We start from the raw sequence: 21,460 nt of genomic DNA, 5'->3' as shown, positions 1-21,460 counted from the left end.
AGTTAAAATGTGCCAGTCTGACATTTTGCATTTTCCCCACTTTCTTTCACTCTGAAATACTTTGTTTAATTTTTTTTCTTAGACATCAAGATAATTTCAGGGAACAAAAGCCCCTTTTTTCATTGTCCTCCTGGAGTAACCTGAAAGTCCTTTTTCAGACAGAAACTGAGTTTTGTTTTGTCTTTGTTTACAACACTTAGAAAGCTGTGCTTTCTCTTTTCCTTCTCCTTTTTTAAAATAAATTAACCTATGAAACTGAAAGCTCAGTTCCTTACAGAGCTACAAACCACCAGCAGCAGACCAGCAGTGTTTAGTGCTTAGCAGATATCACAGAAGAAATTAGCTTTCAAGAAATCTTAGAAGGAAAGTCATATAATGACTACTGGAATTTTGGCAAGGAAAACCGTAAGAGAACTGGATGGGGATTTAAGGGCCAGCAGGATCATCAGGAACACAGAGAAAAGGGGGGAGATACAGTGTATAAATTGATTATTGGAGGCTGTCTCTATGTAGTATCTCTGCTCTCTGTTCCTTAATAGCCTGTGTGTTGTCACTCACACTTGTCCTTCTGAGGAAGACAAGACCTTGAAAGGACTTGAAGTTAACAAGTTCATAGACGCTTTCTAAGAACATGAAATATACTTTTTTATCTCATAACAATTTGATGTAGGTATTGAGCATTGCAATTGTTCAAGGTAACTTGCCCCATTTTCCATCCTGTCTTCTAGTGAGGTTCTTCTGGGGAGGGTCTTTCACACAATTCTGGAAAGCAAATTAGCAATGTAATGAGTTGTAATATCGTGTTTTATTGACTTCCATATGCCAGCAGATTCAGCTGAATTCTCACATAGGCAATATTTGGGGATAAAGGCCAGAAGTTTATTTGACATTGCCTGTCAGGAAAGCTTTAGAAATGCAGGGGAAAAATCCCTGCTTTTTTATTACATGCACTGCACTTTTCTGCAAGCTATTGAAAAACATTCAGTCTCATTTTTCATTTAAATGTCACATCTCTTCATACAGCTGATGTTACATTACATGCAATAGTAGATCAGGCTTTACTCTCACACAGATGAAGAGTGGATAGCATAGGCTATCAGACAGTAGATAGCAGATTACCTGCATGCATTGTGCTTATATCAGTAAAAGGAGTTTGCATTTAGCACCTCAGCCAAAGGATAAAGATCAAAGGCAGCTATTGAAACCAGTGAGTTATTGATCAGCAGATCTAATTCAGCATGTTAAGAAAAAAAGTTGTATGAGAAAGGCAGATGCTATCCTGTCTACTATAATATGTTTTAGGAGATGAAAAGATAAAGAATTCACCTCCCTCCAACCAAAAAGCACAAAAAGCCTTCCAACAAGCCATTAGAGAAAAAACTTTCAACTTCTAGGCAATTAGGCTTTTATTCACCAACTAAATTTCCTGACATTATCACCATTCAATAAGCCACTTTTTCTGACTTTCTGCCTCTAGCAGGTACCAATATGGAACTCTTACAGGAAAAAAAGACACAAAAATCTTGCACAGCTATTTTCTCATGCTGTGCTATGAAAAATGTAGAAATCCCTCCTGACACAGGTTGTTTCCATTTGCATCCAAAAACATACAGCATATTTTCACTTGATAACCTACAGGAGTTTATAATGGACCAAAAAATGTGTGAAAATGAATAGAGCGGATGGCAACTCTGCCTCAAAGTCAAGAAAGGCTGATTAAGATTCCCTGTGCAGCTTTCCTGAAGCCTCTTTCTGTGCACTCTTGATGACATTGTGTCTCATTACATGGTCACATACAGCTCTTTTCACAGGTCACGAGTGCACTCTGTGCCTCAGATGAGCAATGATCACTGACAGAGGGATTATTTCATGTTTTCTGCATTGCTCAGCATGCACAGAACATTTACTGCATCACACCAAGGCAGAGAGCATCTCTTCCCTGCTCAGTTTGGTCTGTTCTCCTCTGCATGAGATTTCTTATCCTGTCCATTTCTGGCCCCACCTTTTAATCTTCCCACAATAGTCTCAATTTCCTCAGTCAGGGTCAGCCTTATCTGGCCTCTGACTCCTATACACTCATTCCAGGCTGAGTGACATTGCAGTTGCTTCAAGTCTTTGTTAAGGTAGCAGAGCCAGCTTTAAGATAATTGTCACAGGAAGCATTAAGAGTGAAACCTGGACTGACACCTGCTAAAGCCTTGAGCAAACACTTGGTAGCCCCATAGGGCTGAGCCCCACATCACCAGTGTTCAATGCTGGTAGAGCAGGGAAGTGCCCTGGGGCTGCCTCTCTGTTTCCAGTGCCACCTGCTTTCAGCCTCCCTCTTCACATCTATTTTCTCTTTCAATAATCAAACCATTTTTGGTCTGCTCTGCACAGAAACTGGGATAGAGTTTATCATGGAGGGGTCCTGAAACATTGTTTTCTAGACAGCAGCAGAAATGGCAGTAATATTGCTATTAATCTCTGTGTCTCCAAAACAGCTCTGATATTCCTTTATAGCAAGGCTTCCACTTTGTCTCAAGAGCAGAAATGTTGACCTGTTCAGTCTAGGAAGTATTCACACATGCTGGGTCCCAGACACTAGCTCAAAGGCAAAAGCAAAGCTGTTGTGTCACTTTGCCTTGACATTCTGTGGGACATCACTGCAGAAAGCAGATGCTTACAACAGTCCATTCATCACAGAATCTATCTCAGGCTGATTCTCAGCCTGCAGCTCTCAGCATTGCCCAGCTAGCAAACATGTACAGGGGCTTTCTGCAAAAATGCAGTGCAAACAGGAAAGCTTGAGGCAAAAGAACACATGATAATCAACATCAATGCACTAAATGCTTCTATTCAGAATGACATAAGCTCATTTTACGTTTGCTTACCCAGGACTTACTGTGTCAAAAGAAATACTAAAAGACAATTTTTTTCAGCTTTTTCATAAATTTCAGTTTCCAGCTTTTATTACTTTGTAATTAGTCATGCATGTTTCTTTAATAAAAGCTATGCCCAGGGAGAGAACTCCCTAAATAGTCTCTAATTTAGCCCCTCAAAGGGAATTTGGCAACCACCTCAGATGATTAAATGGTGATCAAGTAACTGCCTAAAACTGAGAAGCAAGATGCTGCTTTGCAGCCTCCCAAGTTTTCTGGTAAAGAGCTGAAACTTTTGTTGCCCCTGTTATCCAGGGAGGAAGTCAATCTGCTGGATGGTGCTGAAAATAGACTCTTCCCTTATCTTCCTATCTTGCAAATGCAATGAATGTTTGGTTCTATGTTTTATTGCTTCCATTCCCATCCTGCAAGGAGCCCTGAGGCCTCCTGCCTCCTGCCTGGCATATGTTATTGCACAGCTGGGGCCAATGCAGTTCAAGGAGAAAATACTACCCTGGTGAGTTGCCTAAGCTTAGTCTCAGCAGAAGACTTATTTGAAAAGTTCCCATCCATCTATTTATCAGATTTAGGAGTTAATTAGCCTTTTCATTGGTAGAATCTGCTTCACTCAAAACTTGGGTTGGTTTGTTTATGTTTTTCTTGTGGCCAGAAAAAAAAAATTGGCAGGTTTCAGCCAAGCCTTGAGGGAAATTTTTCAGAATCTTCTAGCCAGATATACACATGTATGTCTAAACCTGCCAGTTTGGGTTTTATTTTCAGGACAAAACTAATAATCACTTTTGCATTCAGCAAGACACTGCATGAATTGAAGTAATGGGGCTTTCCCATGAATTTTTACTCCCACTTTGTGTTTTTTCCACCTCAAACTTTCAAGTTGATATGCTGTTAACTGCACTGAGATTGCTGATGTTTGCTCCAATTTATGCTCGACCTGATGGAAGCAGCTGGGCCTCCTCTTTTTCCTCTGTCAAAACTACCAGGACTCCATCATGGACCGTCAGCATGCGCTCCAGCCGCATGGATAAGGCACTGAGTGAAATCAGAAACTTCATCAGCAACCAGCTGTATGCAGTGGGTGGCAGTGCAGCCTCTTCAAGCTGGTGGTGACCATATCCTCCAAGAATGAACCCATTCAGAAATATGTTAAAGACACCATCATGCAAGACAAAGCAGCTCAAAGTCTGTGATCTTCTTTAGGAAGCACTCTGGGAACCACTCAGAAAACTGTCAGGTTTCACAAGATAAAAATATCTGCTGTGGTGGCAAATGGAAGTCCTGGAAGAAGACTGTTCTTGTGTTTTCCACTGTATTTGTTCCTAAGTGTCAAGTTACTTTCTGTACAGGTATTTGAGCACATGAAATGCCTTGATCCACCCATTACTCTCTCTAGTAGTTCCATTTTTGGAATAGAACTATGTGCACCTAAATTGCAGATTTATTTTTTTTTACTAAATTATAACAACATCTCTAAATTGAAAGAGTGGAGGTTTAGATTAGATATTAGGAAAAAAATCCTTTACTGTGAGAGTGGTAAACACTGGAGAGGTTGCCCAGAGAAATTGTGGATGCCCCAAACCTGGTCTAATGCAAGGTGTCCCTGCTGTGGAAAGGGAGATGGAACTGGATGATCCTGAAAGTCCATTTCAAGCCAAGCCATTCTATTATTCTATGATTCTATGATTGATTCTATGATATATTCTATGATTTATTCCATAATTTAAGAATTTAAGAGTTATTTAATAACAGCATGCTATGAGAGGTTATTTGTGATCTCAAGCACAAGGTCATACAGACGGAAGTATATGTTTAAACACATACTTCTGCACAGAAAGGAATTCTACTAACAGTTACATGCTCAATTATCTGTTTATGACTCTCCAAATTCTATTTACTGACAATTCTTTTTTCAGTTGCTAAACATGAGCTCGCTGTTTTCACACTATGAACTCCCTCTGCAGGGAGACAGAGGTTTCACATACAATAGGACAGAAAAAGTAAACAGTGAGTAATTAGGACAACATGAGTTTACAGCAAACTCAAACTCAGTTTTTTTAATTCCCTTTGCATGAACTTTATCTATGCAGGTTCTCCCTGTCTTCAAGCAAGGAAAATATTGATCTGAGAATTAATAAAAGAATTATTCACAATGCCCATAGATAAAAAGGATTCACATATGCTCTTTAATCAGATACCAAGCATCTAAAAAACAAATAAGTAAGTTTGCTGCACCATTTTGACTGAGTATTCTGGTTTTAATCTTGACAGACTTTGTGAGGAAAATCCTTGTGGCCTTGGTTTCTCTGCTGAACTCAGGAAATAAGATATTATACTGAAGCCAGTTGCAGTGCTGTCATTTTCCAGAGCTATCAAACATGCTGGACCACTAGACACGAGTCAGAAACATCTTCTAGATAGCAAGTAAGTGAACATATTAATAGGGAAATATTCTCAGGTATGTGTGCTAGCTGTCTCAAGAAATCTTGCTCTTTTATTCTTACCTGGGATGCAAATGATGCTTGTTTGCTGCTGTGCTGCCTCTGCCTTGGGCTGTGGGTCAGGGGCATGGCCAGGGGCTGGCACTTCAGCAGTGACTTCTGTGAGCTTCATGGGATAAAGGGCCTCCAGGGTTCCTAGTCATGTTAGCCCAAATTAGCCTGAGTTTAGTTTAGTTTTGCTCTTTGTTTGGGGGTTAGGGGTATACAAAAGAGGAAGCAAAACAGAAGGAAATGGACTCCATTTGCAAAAATCTACTGAGGAAGGGAAAATTTATTTTGATACTTTTACAGTTAGAATGCTTCATCAAGCAAATGGGAGTGCATTTGCCCTGGTTTAGACTTTGTGTTCTAAAATCCAGCCTGTGGAGACCAAGAAGCCTTTGGCCAGCTCCTTCTTAAAAGAGGTGGTGCAGCTTTACCTCAAAGCTCTGGCTGATGCAGGATTCCTCACAGTTTAAATACTTTGTGCTTAATATTGTGAAGGAAAGATGCTGAGGCAGTGGGTGGGTACATTTTTCCTTAGGGATATGGTATAATGAGATCAGAGTACTTTTCAACTGACATTAGCTATATAAGAGATAGCTTGTCCTCTGTTGCCTGTCTGCTCAATAGAGAAAAACAATTTGCTTGAGAGAACAATTCACTTTAGTTTATGAGCATAAAAATGCAATCCAGAGGTTTTATTCTGCTTCCGCTGACTATGATAGAGCCTAATTACTGGAATTTACAAAGGTAGGTGAGATGAATCCCACACAAGCTGTGTCTCCTTGAAAAATGTATATGGATTTTGCACAGCTCCTCAAAACCTAAGATGCATCAGGAGGTGCTTGAAATCAGTCACCAGGGTGAATATAGCCATGTTCATGCATTTTTTTAAAAAATCCACAGCCACTCTTCCTAGAAAGCTGAGTTCAAGATAGTTGCATGTTATAAAATGTATACTTAACTTTCCCGGTAATCTGTGAAGCTCTCAGTCATGTCTCTTGCTATGCTCAAAATGCTTGGCATTAGGATAAAGAAAATAAGTGCCATTTGTCCCTGAATGTCTTCCATTCCCACAAAGCAATGATGGCCCAAGGATTAATGCTAGGCAACTGGGGAGATGTGTGAAAAGTACCAAAGAAAAGCACTCCTTACAGCTGCAATCAGCCATGCTGCTTTCAAGCAACAGAACCAAATAACAGCTTTCATTCCAGTTCTTCCCATTCCCTTTCTAACACCTACCCAGATGCCACTATGTCCTTGTGTGTGCTTTTCTCATCCTTCAGCTCTCTCACCACAATTTTCATCAGCTCTGAGGGGCAGTGCTGGCAGAGCCCTGTCCCAAACCACTTCCCTTGGCATATGGGAACTCCCTCCTAATGATCTGCTTCCCAGTTGCTTTGGAAACACAAAAATTAGAGACTTGTCTGAACCACACACACAGATAACTACAGCAGTTTAAGAGTGTCTAAGTAGAAAACAGTTCAACAAGACTACACTAAGTCTCAAAAACATATTAAACAGAAATTACTTTCTGTAACAGCATAGTCCTGCCAGAGTTGGGTTTTGTCTGCATGAGACACATCAGCATCTCCCGATATGAATGAGAAAGTTTTACATGACATCAAAATCACACTTTCTAAACTCAGAGTGTGCTCTGACTGAAGGTGGCATAAATCTCAAGTAATTTCATTGCTATAAGTATTCTATGTTTAAAGCAGTGTAATAGGGAATAAAACATATTCTAGCAAGCATCCTAGTTCTCACTTTAACATCACATTTTAATTTCATGGATAATTTTAGCTAACACAATTGAAAGAGGAAGATGGAAACAAGTCACTTTCAAATGAATTTATTTATAATAAATTCCTCTGAAGCAGCTTGCAAGCAACACAACCACTCATCCAGAATGGGATTATTTTTCTAACTTTAGCTAATGTTGATTTATATACCATTTTAGTAACAATGAAAGAAAACTAACACTTGATTAATTTTTATCTTGATTAATTATTCCAATATTTCTTTATTTTTTCTAAATACTTCCTGAGTTAGATTCTAATATCACTTAAATTTTGTTTTCCATTACTTTAATTTCATTAGCCCCAAAGAAATTATTCCAGATATTTGCCAGGATAATTTGGAACATAAGTATTATTTAATTTTAAATAATCATTTTAAAGTGCATAATAAAAATGTTATTCCCACCTCCTTTTATTTATTCTGAAAGCAGGAAAAACTTAGGAGCTGACCAGCATGCAAAGCATGATTTAAACACTACTAAAATGCAAGTCTAAATAGATTATTTTAATGTGGTGGAATGACCAATTAACCGTGGGATCATATAATTTCATTACTATTTAAAGAAAAAAAAAAGTTTAAATAATAAAAATTTGTAGACAGGGACTCAAGGACAGAGCATAGTGAGTGCTTTGAGATATGCCTGATTCTGCAGTCTGCATTTAGAGCTTTGAGACATCAGCTACTGAGCTAGGAGCCTCCTTTGTCTCAGCAGAGCTGCTGAGCTGAGCCTCCACAAATAACAATTGTTTTCTGAGGAGGAAATAATTCTTCTCTCAGAAGTAAGCCTCTCCAAAATGTCCAGATGGCAACATTACCTAAGTAAAATTCTAAAGTAATGCTAAATTTACAAGGTGCCCATGGCAAGAGATATGTAGAGAGACATCTGTGTTTCAATGATACTTCACCAATAGTTAGAATTATCAGCAATAACAAAATAGAAAAAATATGCCCTCATGGACATAACTTATGATATCTCCCACTGATAATATACTGTCATTCAGACTTCATTAAATGTATACTCCATATGAAAGGATGGAGACTCAATGGAGTCCTTTGGGTAACCTCTGCCAGGATTTGACCACTCTTACAGTAAAATAAAATTGCTTTCTTGTGTGCAGCTGGAATACTGTGTGTTCTAGTTTATGTTCATTACCTCTTGTCCTATCAGCAGTCTTTTAGGTGTGTCAGATGTATCACACAATGTTCATTAATGGAATATTAGAATGTTCAAACCTTCCTTCACAGAATGTGAGAATGCTCAGGCTATATTTCAAAGAATGTTAGAATGTTTTATCCTCCTTTCCTTAAGTTAATCTTCTGGTATGACCTCCAGTTATTCAACACAGACTTATTTTTCATTACAACTGGATTTCTCTGGCAATTCAATTGCCCATTAAGTAGAGCTCTTACACACACCATTAGCAACAACATGGAACAGGTATGTTGCATGAGGAAAGAAGCAAATTTATTGAACCATGGAAACAAAAAAAATCAAAACCAAACCAGTTTACCTCTTCATTTTAGTGACTGTCTTTAGCTGAAGTCCTACTAACTCAAAAACTGTGATTCTTTTATTTTTGCTAAACCTTCTGCTGCCTGTGGAGGGTTTTTAGAATTCACCCCAGTACCAGATTGTTAATGTACCTATCTTTTTACTGTTTCCAATCCACCTCACCTACAAGATGCTTCACAGGATATTTCCACTAACAGCTCCCGTTAGTATTGACTGTTGCCCACATCAAATATTTAATGTACACTGTCAGGTTTAATCATGTGTTTGCTTGCACAAGATCCACTATTGTCTTTGCTTGTATTGCAAAGACAGCTTAGTAGGGTTTCTCACTTCACAGATTATTGAATCTTTCTTTGATGAACTATGCTGTTTGTAGCTTTATAACTACAAACATTTAATTATTAAGAATCTTGGAGAATTCTGAATAGTACAGGATAAAGATTTTTCAGTCAGCACTTTGGACCCTGACTTGCCCCAGCATCTCTTGCCTGCCCTGTGGAACAAATCTAAAGTACACAGCACGTGAAAGCATCAATGATTGTCTGTGTAATACATGCATAGAGAGAGAGATCCCTGGAGCACCAGCCAAGCAGTTTTAGCTCAGGCAATGTAGTGTGACAAATTTACACACGGACATTTGCTTCAAACACTTTCTGGACAAATTCAGCTCTGTTGAGATCCATGACCAGTATGTTAAAGTGCTTGTTAAGACAGCATGTAGCCCTCTGGTGATTGTGTTGATGGATGATAGCTTTCTACAGCAGGAAGAGATTGAGCGCCTGGGGCTGATTCTTTCACGTGTTTGCCTTGTTTTTTTGACCATGAAGTTTTGTTCATATGCCAGTATCTTGGCAACAGCAGACAGTCTGATTCTACTAAGTTCAATGTTTCCTCCCTGGGAACTTAATATGATGATGACATTCCAGTTTAACCTCCTATTTGCCTTTTGGGGTACGGAATGCCAGTTTGTTTAGTGCTGTGCACTACAGAGCAACAGCTCTGGGAGCAGTCAGCCCACAAAGGGTCTGAATACTGCTGCTGTGACCAGGACAGCAATCATACCAGAAATATAGCACCACACACACAAGTACTTTGGCAGACTGTTACATTTGCGACCTAAGAGTTTTAATGTCCTGAAATTAGGAACCAACAATAAGAAGGTAACCTGTAACTTCGTGAAATGTCTTAAAATACACCAGCAAGAAATTAAAAGTTTCTCGAAATAACATATTACTTAGACTACAGAGGAAGAGACACAAACTCTGTGGGAGACTCTATCTGTGCAGCAGTAGGACTGCAGTCATGTTCAGCAAGATATTATTTGAATGGTCTGGAAGACAGCATTCATAGCCATATATCTCCAAATATTTTGTGCTTAAGCAAATATTAGAAACCAAGCATATCCTCCATTCCCTTCTGATACTGCTGGCTCATCCTTTAAGGTTATCTCTTATGAGTGTGGAAAGCCATTGATAAAGATATACGAAAGAATAACATGACCTATTTTAACTAATTGTTCCTTTAGGGTCCTGCTTTGAAAACAGCTTTTTCCCTACCTCTTTGTCATTAGTATTCAAATGTTCAAGGTTATGTTGCAAGGCATGCATTAAGAGCCCAGCTCTGCAGCCCCTACCTGCAGGCCATAGGGAAGACAGCTGAACAGGGTCTATGAGTGGCACTGGTCCAATGTACACGATAAGCAAAAAAAAAACCACCCCAAAACACGTGTTCATTCCAGGCAGACAGGTTCTTTTTCAAACATTAGTATAATGCATAATGCACTTTTAATATCTGAACAGCAGTGTCCATCTGTCTCACTCTCTTCTTGTTCAGATTTTCCAGCCTCATGCACAGCCTGGACTCACATATTTGCTTGTACTCAGTTCTAGCACACCCTAACACTTTTCTGTGACTTTCAACAACACCCCTTGTCTCTGATGTTAATGAAAGAATCTGGCTGGTTGGAGACCTGCCCAGTATGTGCTAACTGACCACAGCAAATTTGTATGGGAATGTGAGCCACATCAGCTCCATGAAAACTAGCCTCTCTCCTTCTGAAACTACAACACACATTTCATGCTTCCCCGGCTGTAAATTTGCTTCAAAACTCAACATTTGCACACTGTGATTGAAGAGCAATAACAAAAAGCCTTCATAGTGAACTGGCAACATTTTAAAATTGGAATTCTGAATTAAACATGTTCATGGTCACCCTGAGACTACACACTGAAGAAAGGTTTAACATAAGATGCAAAGAGTTTTAGCGGCGGTGTTCACATAAAGATTTTTACTCTCAAAGAAGTGTCTTGCTCATTCACTTGCAGAAAAACAGGAAAAAATAGGTGGGATTTGGAAGGAAAATTTTTACTGCATTGGATTCAATGTGCTTGAGTCTAAGTGCCTTGGAATACATTCATTTTATTCCAGAGAAACACTGTCATTAAGAGAAAACTGGCAAAATTTTATTCGCAATTATTTTTAAGAGTAAAAGTCGTAATGTGGACCAGTTGCAGAAAACTAGGACAATAGCAAAATAAGGAATACATTTTTATGAGGACAAAAATAATTTTAAATAGACTTTTCAAACTCTTTTATTTTAAAATACATGTATCAATCAACAGTGTTTTCTTTGACTAACCAGGAAAAATTGTTTAAGGCATCAAATTTTAGTCTCTTAAAAATGACTGTTGCTCTTACTGTTCAGGAGAATATTAATAAGAGAAATACGTATTACTGGTCTAGAATATTTTGTGAGGGCCCTAATTACATGCAAAGAAAAAATGCCAGTCTGCAATGTTCAAACAAAATATAGTTACTTTGGAATAATAATATGATTAACATCAAAGGTACTTGGGAAAAACATCCACTTGACTGATGCAATTGGTGCACGCAGTTCTACTCTGCTTAACAGAGTATTTTATTTGAGTACAAAAATATGCTTTTTTATGAGCATGAGAACATTGCCTCCTGTCTGAGAACACATTTTTTTGAGATCCTCATTTTGTGCTGCTCCTATCCTTTGCCTACTATTTTCAAAATTATCATGGAACAATGTGTTCACACTCAAAAAATTACAAAGAAAGGCAGCCCACAGTTTCTGAAGCAAAGACAAACAAGAACCCCACTGTTTACACATATTTAATTGACATGAAGATACATGCAGGTAGTGCACAGTTTTCTTTTAGAAATGGGGATCAAGGTATTGCCTCCACAATACTAGTAAAAACCAAAAGAACAGCATTCTAGTACATATACATAACAATTTTATACAAGCAGAAGGATGGCATTTTAAGAGTGGATGTTCCTTCAAAATGTCTGAATAAAACGTTTGTTGGCAATTCTAATCATAACTACAGACAAAAAGTTTCCCAGAAATACTTAAGAACAGAACATGCTGCTACTTTACACTCATAATTCTTCAGCTAATATTCTCCTTTCTTCCCACTGCTCCTTTTCATCTGCTTAGTCAAACAGTAAGAAAAAAGTACTGAAAGGACAAAATACCAATTATTGTTTCAGTTATGTCTTCCTGGGTAGTCCTTAAATCTGACTTGCAATTTCTCTACATAAAGTAATACAAAATTATTATTAAAAGTCTATATTTGAAAATTAAGTATTCTAATAATATACTAGAAAACAGTGAGACATAAACATTTTTATCACTATTGGAAGAAAGGGCAGACCACTCAGGAAGACTGCAAGGATATCGTGAAGTTATGCAGGAAGAAAATGAGGCCAAAGCCTAACTAGAATGAAATCTAGTAAGTCAGTAAAAGGTGTCAGAAAACAAAAAAAAAGCTTTTAAAAACACTTCATCAACAAAAGGAAGGCTAAGGAGTATCTCCATCTTTATTCTATGCAAGAGGAAACAGTGGCAAAGGATAGGGAACAGAGTGAGATACTTAAGGCCTTCTTTGCATCAGTCTTTAGTAGTAAAGACTAGTTATCCTCAGAGTATCCAGCCCTCTAAACTGGAAACAGAGATGGTGAGCAGAATGATGTCCCTGTAACCCAAGGGGAGATAGTGTGACCTGCTACACCACTTGAACACACAAAAGTCTACAGGGCTGGATGGGATCCATGCAAGTGTATGGAGGGAGTGGGTGGAAGTGCTCACCAAACCTCTTTCAATTATTTTTCAGCAGTCTTGGCTAATGGGGGATGTCCCATGTGACTGGAGGTTAGCAAACATGACACCCATCTACAAAGTGCAGAAGGAGTATCCAGGACACTACAGGCCTGCCAGCCTGAGCTGGGTACCAAGCAAGGTCACAAAACAGACCTGTGGGCAGCAGGTACAGGACATCTAGGGGATTGGGCTCAGCCACCATGGGTTTGTGAAAGGCAGGTCCTCCTTGACCAACCTGATCTTCTATGACAAGGAGTACTGCTTACTGGAATAGGGAAAGGCTATGGATGATGTATACCTGGACTTCTTTGAGCCTTTGGCACTGTCTCCCATAGCATTCCCCTGGAGAAAATGGCTGTTAATGGCTTGGATGGGTTCACTGAATAAAATCTGGCTGGATAAAACTGATGAAAAATTCTCTGGCCAGGCCCAGAGAGTGGTGGTGAATGGAGCTGAATCCAGCTGGTGGCTGGTCACTACTTGTGTTTCCCAGGGCTCAGCAGCAGGGTCAGTCCTATTTAATATCTTTATTGATGATTTGGGTGAGGGGCACTGTGCAGCATTACAGGCTGGGGCAGAGTGGCTGGAAAGCAACTCAGCAGAAAAGGAACTGGGGGTGTTGGTGAACAGCTGGCTGAAGATGAGCCAGTGTGTGCCCAGGTGGCCAAAGGCACCCTGGCCTGTACCAGAGATAGTGTGACCAGCAGGACCAGGTCAGTGACTATAACCCTGTACTCAGCACTGATGAGGCCACATCTTGAATCTCATGTTCAGGTTTGGGCCCCCCTAAAAGAAACTGAGGTGCTGCAGTGTGTCCAGAGAAGGGCAACAGAACTGGGGAAGAATCATGAGCAGAAATTCTGTGAGAAGCAGCTGATAGAACTGGGATTGTTTAGCCTGGAGAAAAGGAGGCTCAGGGGAGACTTTCTTGCTCTCTACAACTCCCTGAAAGGAGGTTGTAGCCACTTGAGGGTCAGCCTCTTCTACCAGGTAACAAGCAATCAGACAAGAGAGAATGGTCTCCAGTTGCACCAGGGGAGGTTTAGATTGGATAGTAGGAAAACATTCTTTCCCAAAAAGTTGTCAAGCACTGAAATAAGCTACTCAGGGAACAGATGGAATTAGCACCCCTGAAGCCTTTAAAGAAAATGTGGATATGGCACTTGTGGACATGGTTTACTGAATATAGCAGTGCTGGGTTAATGGTCAGACTCAATGATCGTAGAGATCTTTTCTAATCTAAACCATTCAGTGATTGTATGATTCTATAATTCTATAAATATTTCACACAAGACAAAAACTAACATTATTAACAACAAGGTGAACCAGTGACAATTTAATTAAGGGAGTACAGAAGATAAAAAATCAAGATATGGATGTGGCAGAAAGGGAAAAGCCAAAAGCAACTATTTACTATGGATTTCAAGAAAGGCTACGGTTTGGAAAATCATAAAGCCTTCAGTTCCATGGACATTGGGGCTGCAAAAGGCATACCAAGGAGGTGGCAGTGCACCAGTGCAAATTTTGAGGGCTTCTGCCAGGAGCATTGAACCACCCTAGATTTTTAGACTGCCTTCTTCAAATGCATTGTCTATGGTAAGACCTGGGTTTTATCACTTCCTTTCAAGGTAACCCATCCTCAGACATTCAAAGTGCACAAGCACTTTTCTTGAGGGTATTCACACTCTTTTGTGAAGCTACACTGGAGCTGCAATAGGAAGTACAGGAGGCAGCTTCACTATACAGGACTTTATGGACAGTACTTAGGAGCCTTCAAGTGTTCTTGACCCACATTCCCAGCCCATGACATGACATGACATACAGTTCCTTAGCACACAGCAACTTCAAACATGAAAAAAGATCAAATTTGCAAACCAAAAGCGTGGTTTAACACTGAACCCGCATGCTATGCCCAATATTTTCTGTTTGCTTTGCTGGGTGAGTTTTCAGAGGGATGAGCTCCCCAGTCTGCATGGAGGAAGTGGAAACACAGCTGAGGACTCATTATAGAGAGATCAGGCAGGTTTGGGCTTGTACCAAGCTAAAAGTGGACAGCATCACACAGGGACATAAACCTGCTTTAGCTGGCTCAGTTTGCAGAAGAGCTCCATGATTAGCTGTCCTGGAACAACTAGGGGTTGAGGTGTGCAGGGGCAGAAATAAACAGCCTGTGGCAACAGAGGAGAAAAAACTGTCTGCAGCTGTAATTCCCACCCAACTGCTGAGGAACTGGAATCATTCAGTGTCAATTCTGTAGCTTTCTGCAGTGCTGGCAGCAAGACAATATACTGGCTTGTTTAGGACAGAAAATCTGTGACCACTCTGGGAGGTGCCTCTGTTAACCAGTATGGGGTTAAAATGAACTTCTGCCTAGCTGACATGGTATTACCGTCACAACTCTTTCTGAAAGGCACTGTTGGACTTCATCAGCAATTAAATCCCTCAGGCAATATATAAGAGACTTTTAAAGAAGTGCACTCTCCACTAAGCTTTGAAATACAGTTTTTCACTGACTTGAACTTACATGCCATTAATTCCTTTATAAACGGAATGGGTATTTCATGCTAATAAATATTTCTAACTCATATGTAAATGCTGTTCTAACTTGATACCGTTTTTACTTACTTTACATACTTCAACTTTTGCATAGAAGACCAGAAATTACTATCACATAATTTACTATAATCTCTTTATTTTGGACCCCTAAACTTTACTCCATACTAAGCTAAGTAATATACTTGATCAAAGTGTAGGCTGTACTTGACAGCTGTCACAAAATCCCTTAATATTCCTGCAGTTTGATGTCTTCTCCACTGCTTTATTGTCAGCACAGCAGTTTCCTTGCTGTCACCAGCAGATTTTTCTGCCTTCCTTGACACTGTCTCAGACTGCTCTGTATAGATTCAGTGCAATTCACGAGTCCTGGGCACTTCCTAAGATGAAATGCACTGTGGTTTAGAGTCTCCACAGCCTTGGTGTTCAGTTACCAGTGAAATTACATTTAACTCCCAAGCTATTTACAATTCAAAAAAAGGATTTCTCTGTACAGCATCCAAACCCGACAAAGTTACAAGCACTTAAGCTTTTTGCACAAAGATCAAATATAAAAAAACTCCCTCCTCTTATTTCCTTTGGTTGCAGTCTTCTGCATACCATATAGCTTAGCTTGTGTCTACAAACCCTCTTTTCGTGTATCACATAAGCTGTTACTGATATTCTAATCCTCACTCTTCTAATCTTCTAAGGGTTCCACACAAATTCAGTCTTTTCCCTTCTAAACTTCTTTATTTCTCACTTATTCAGAAGATATTTCTACTTGACTCCCTAAAGACTAGGAGATATAATTTTTTTTTCAAAATAGTTTTTAAGTTTTATACCCAACTGGCCTATTAACAAATCTATGACTCTAAAAAAAGCTAAATTCCATTCTTTTCCATTTTCCTAAACCAGGTTTGCCTGTACCCATAAGACGGCATAAGGCCTTGAAGGAGCACACTAAATTATCTGGAGTTAGCTAAGTGCTGATCTGATTGATAAATCCTGTGTCCATTAAAATTTGTTCCAAACATTTTGGCTAACACTCTTCTGTCAGATCAAGCAGAAGGTGCCTGTATCAGAATTCCCCAGACCACTCCACAGGCTCTTTTAGGTTCTCTTCCCACTCCTTGACTCCTGAGCTCACAGCACCTGGCTGCAGCTGCTCTTCTGCAAATCCAGGCTTGGACCATGCTCCTTTCCAGAGTCTCACCATAGTCAGTTCTCTTCCCATCATACTTTGCATCTGCTTTCACCTTGGATGCCCTCTCCTGGATCAGGCTCTTCTGTTTTCCCTTAGGCCTTCTCCTGAAACACAGGTATTGCCTTCTATAATCTTGGCATTGCCATGAAGCCAGAACCAAGCCTGGCACAGAGCCAGACTTGCTGTAAGCAGCATTCCCTGGAAACAGCTTAGTGCACTGAGACTTGTGAGAGCGAGTAGGCAGGAGGGGCAAAGCAATCTCTGCTGACAATCAGAGGAGCTTTGCTGCATCACTGCTGGCAGAGCATCTCAGTATCCACGTTAAGCTGACCTGGAGCAATCCAGGAAACAGGCTCTGCACAGCTCGTACCAGGGGCCATGTATGCCCATGACAGCTCTAGTTCTGGCAGTGTGACCTGCTGCAAGCTCCAGGATCTGGATCCTGTCCTAGTGAGGAATATAGATGTCATTCCTACCTGGATTGCAGATTATAGCACCTTCCTGTATTTATCTTTTACAGAATTACACACTTGTTAGGGTTGGAAAGGACCTCTGGAGAACATCTATTCCAATCCTCTCTGCCAAGGCAAAGTCACCTAGAGCAGGTAAAAAGCACAAGCCCAAGTAAGTAAATGGCAGCCTGTTCCAGTGCTCTACCACTCCCAATATAAAAAAGTCGAGGTGCAACTTTGTGTGCTTAAATTTATGGCCATCACTCCTTGTCCTGTCACTGGGCACACTGGAAAGAGTCTGGCACCATCCTCTTGTCACCTGCCTTTGGGATATTTATGAGTTAATGATATCCTTTCTCAGACTTCTCCTTTCTAGACTTAACACGCCTAACTCCTCTCCTCATCTGAGAGATGCTCCAAACCCATCATCATCTTTGTGGACCTCCAATGTACCCTCTCCAATAGCTCCCTTCTTTCCTGAACTTTGGAGACCAGAACTGAACATAATACTCCAGGTGTGGCTTCACTGGGACCCAGTAGAGGGGGAGTACCACCTCTGTTGACCTGCTGGCCACACTTATCCCAATTCACCCCAGGATATTATTTGTCCTCCTGGCCACAAGGGCACTGCTGGCTCATGGTCAGCTTGCCATCTTCCAAGACTTCCAGTTCTCTGCAGATCTGCTCTCCAGTAGGTCAGCCCCAGCCTGTCCTGGGGTTATTCCTCCTCAGGAATACACTTGTCCTTGTTGAATTTCACTAGCTTTTCTCTGTCCAAATTTTTGGCCAATCAAGAATCCACTGAATGGTAGCCCAGCCTTCAGGTATATTTGAAGCCATCCTTTCTCCACAAAGGAAAAGAAGCATCCATGATAAAGTAGCACACAATGGAGAATAAGCCTTTGAGAAAAGCTGAACCCTAGGTACCTAGGAACTCTTCACTGGGTTGCACTCTAAAACAGAGCCTTGTTTGGTCCACCTTCATGCTGCACACATTTTGCAACATTCTACTTTTATTTTACATACTAATTTAAATAAAGCCTTTTATAATACCCTTAGGTTTGGTATGTCTTTGCACAACCCTCCCAAGGCTGTCAGCCCTGCATGGTCAGACAGGATAATAAGTAATAGCTATCCATGCAACAGGATTGGATGAGGTGGCATCACAAACAAAATAACCAGAAAAGAACAGAAAATATGAGAAAAGAGAGAGAAATAAGGAAGATGATTGCATAAACCAAAAGACAACTATTCATAGCTATCCCTCACTATGAAAGACCTTGTGTGGGACTCTGCCATGCACTGACAGGGAAATGTAGTGGCTGCAGCTGGTGCTGGCACTCACACAGCAGGTTCCCCTCAGGTACTTTTGGTACCATCCAACAGCCATCTGCTCTCTCTCAGCCTTTCAGAAGCACAGACACAGCAGATTTTTTTCATGCGCTGCAGCCCAAACTCAGCTCTGAGCCTGAGGGACTCCCCATCTTTTCCACAGACACATTGCAACTGCAGACACAAAAACTGAGCACCCAGGAAGGCTGAGTTTCCTATGTGAAACCACGAATGGTTTCCTAAACTGCCAGAATCACAGAGAAATAACAACCTGCTGCTGCACAGCACTTCTGTGGCTGCTGACAGACCCTGTTAACCTGCCTGCATGGCTGCTGCTGTGGAAGATGTGGGCGCTGCTTGCTTTTCCATAAGTCAGCAATGATGCTGGCAAAGCAGCCATTACAATATGCTGCACTGTTAAAACACTGCTGACAAAACACTGCTAGCCTGGACAAGGATGGGAGCTCGCTAGTTTACACATTCTTGCCACGGGCTCTAAAAGTCAGATACACCAAGCTCCCTGTACTCTGGTATGCTCCCCATTTTCAAAAGGAACATTTCCATTAGAGTTTGTCCTCAGCCCAGATGTAAAGGGATAAATCTGCTTTTGGTAATAAAGAACACAGATTTTTTTCCTCACAAGCTGATTTTAATTTATACCTACAGCACGGTCCCTGAAAACTCATCTTACAGGTTGATGCAATAAAGAAACCTTGCCTAAACAATCTTCGTACCATCTGCCAAGAGCACTTTGCAAAGATCTCTGTGGTGTTCTGCCCAGGTGAAGTCAATAGCACCCTGGATAAACATCAGGAACCTGATTTAGAGATCTTGGGAAAACAACATGGAAGATGCCAGACTGCAACCTTTAAAAATTATATTGATAATTACAGAATAAGATTGCTACAGAGAAACAGGATGACAGCATATTGTTTATTGGTTGTGTGATTGCACTCAGTCTCTTCTAAACAGTCTCTTCTAAAACCTGGCACAGATGGTACACACAGTAGCACAGAAATAAAGAGCCCTCTGTGTACCATCCTCTTCACAGCTTACATTACTGTTAATATTTTCTATGTTTACTGCAGGTATAAAAATGTAAGTACCAAGTAATAAATCCAATAATTTTCTACACCTCTGTAAGGTCTTTGCAAACTTCAGTGGGACAAAAAGCCTAGTATTTCACTTTCTTTCCATTAAGAAACTAGTTCATAAAGTTGCAGCTTTTCTTCCTTCTTCTGGATTTCTTCACCATAGTGGTTCAAAGTTCCTGTTTAGAGAACATACACAAGCTGTTACTGATAGCATCAGACAGCACTGCTGTTGGCTATTTTGCTCGTTACTGACACAAGTCTACTCTAAGATGCTGACACAAGTCTACTCTAAGATGAACCCTGTTGTTGCTGCATAGCTTCTTGCCATTAATTATTATATGAAATGTTGAACTGTGAAATCAATATTAAGGAAATCAGTAGTGCATCCTTTCAAGCTTCCATTCTGCCAGAGAAGCAACTGCAGAGAAAGAAAAACAAATAATAAAACCAAAAATTTCCATCTTAAAAGGAATGGGAAGCTGGAACACATGGACGTTCTAGCTTTTGCCTAATAGCACACAACTCCTGAATCCCAACTCCTGAATTCAAATGAAAAGCTTTCTCATTCTATCAACCCTTAACTTTCACTCTGTGCACATACACATACATTCAATCTTGCAGGACACTGGATATGTAAGTACGTAAATATAGATGCCATTAAAATGGAAATGCAGAAGAGACTATATGGCAACTTCAGTTTGCAAGGCTGGTCTTAATTTTGGCCTTTATAGTTTTCACATTCTTGATTATGTAAGTTTAACAGTTAAAAAAAATAAAGTGCCCAAGAAAAGTTATAAGGCATGATCCATAGTATTTAAGTACTTCTTGCCACAGTCACTACCAAGATCTGTTTCTACAACTTATATATCAACAGACAAGAACATTGCTTGAGTAAAAATACCTAATTGATTCAAACAATGCTGAATTAACAAAATTCTTTTGTTTGTCATTTACTGAAGACTACTAAAAGGAATCAGAAATGAGAACAGAAAGAAATCAGAGACTCTTCCTAGTTTCCACCCCAGATTGTCCATTCTGGCTATAAAGTTTTACACTCCCCCAAAACAACTGAGGTGCAAAGAAAAAGTGTAAATTAAGAGAAGTAGGCCTTTACCACATCACTTGGCTGAAGAAACAGTTGGATCCGCTTAATTTTACTGAACGAGAGGAATTCTTCGATGTTATAAGTGCATGACATATTGTTGGCTTTTCGCAACTATTAAGATAAATGCTATACGTATAATGTTAAAATAGCTTTTCTGTATGAATATAGGTTTTTTCTAATAGCAAAAGTTAGATATATGTTTTCTTGAGACAGTATGCTTAAACTACCCGCTTAGTTGAGGTAACAGCCCATGAACGTGTAATGGAGACCCTGCAGCTGACACGACAATTATCAATACTCACCGGCTGCAAAAGGCTGTGACCACCACCCAAATTAAAAGATGATAAGAAAAAAAATTTAAATCACAAGCCAAAAAACATGCATGCGCTAAAAAGGTGGACCCAAAAGAGTAGCCATGCTAAATAGTTCTAAGAAAAAGTTAGACTAGTTAAACTATGCTAAAGAACTATGAATATGTAACAAGTTAATGTATTGTAAAATGTATTTAAAAGGGCGTTCCCGAAGCAACCGTGTGCTCCTGGCAGCTTGCCAAGCACTCGGCCGTTTTAACCCTTTGCTTTATGTGTGCCTCCTATTGTCTTCTTATTAAACCTTTTAAATTTTACCAAGACAGCAAAACCTATTTTTCACATTCGAGGAACAGGGGGGCAGAGTCCCAAACTTCCCAAACCAGTACGACAAAAAACAAGAGTCGTTCAGCAGTGATGCTCAGCACCGCTAACAGTGCACATTCAGAAATTTAGTGGCAATTTCTGCCAACAGCGATTTCCACCAGAAAACTCGTTCCAGCGTGCCGGGCGGGCTGCAGCTGCGGCTCGGGCTCGGGCTCCGGCCCGCCGCTGCGGGCTCCTGGCGCATCTGCTGACCAGACGGAGATGAGGAAAAAGTCACCCCAAAGCAGAGCTCGGGAGGGGCA

The sequence above is a fragment of the Catharus ustulatus genome, chromosome 1 (assembly GCF_009819885.2).
Source record: "Catharus ustulatus isolate bCatUst1 chromosome 1, bCatUst1.pri.v2, whole genome shotgun sequence".
Classification (NCBI taxonomy): Eukaryota; Metazoa; Chordata; class Aves; order Passeriformes; family Turdidae; genus Catharus; species Catharus ustulatus.
Note: the sequence above shows the minus strand (reverse complement) of the source record.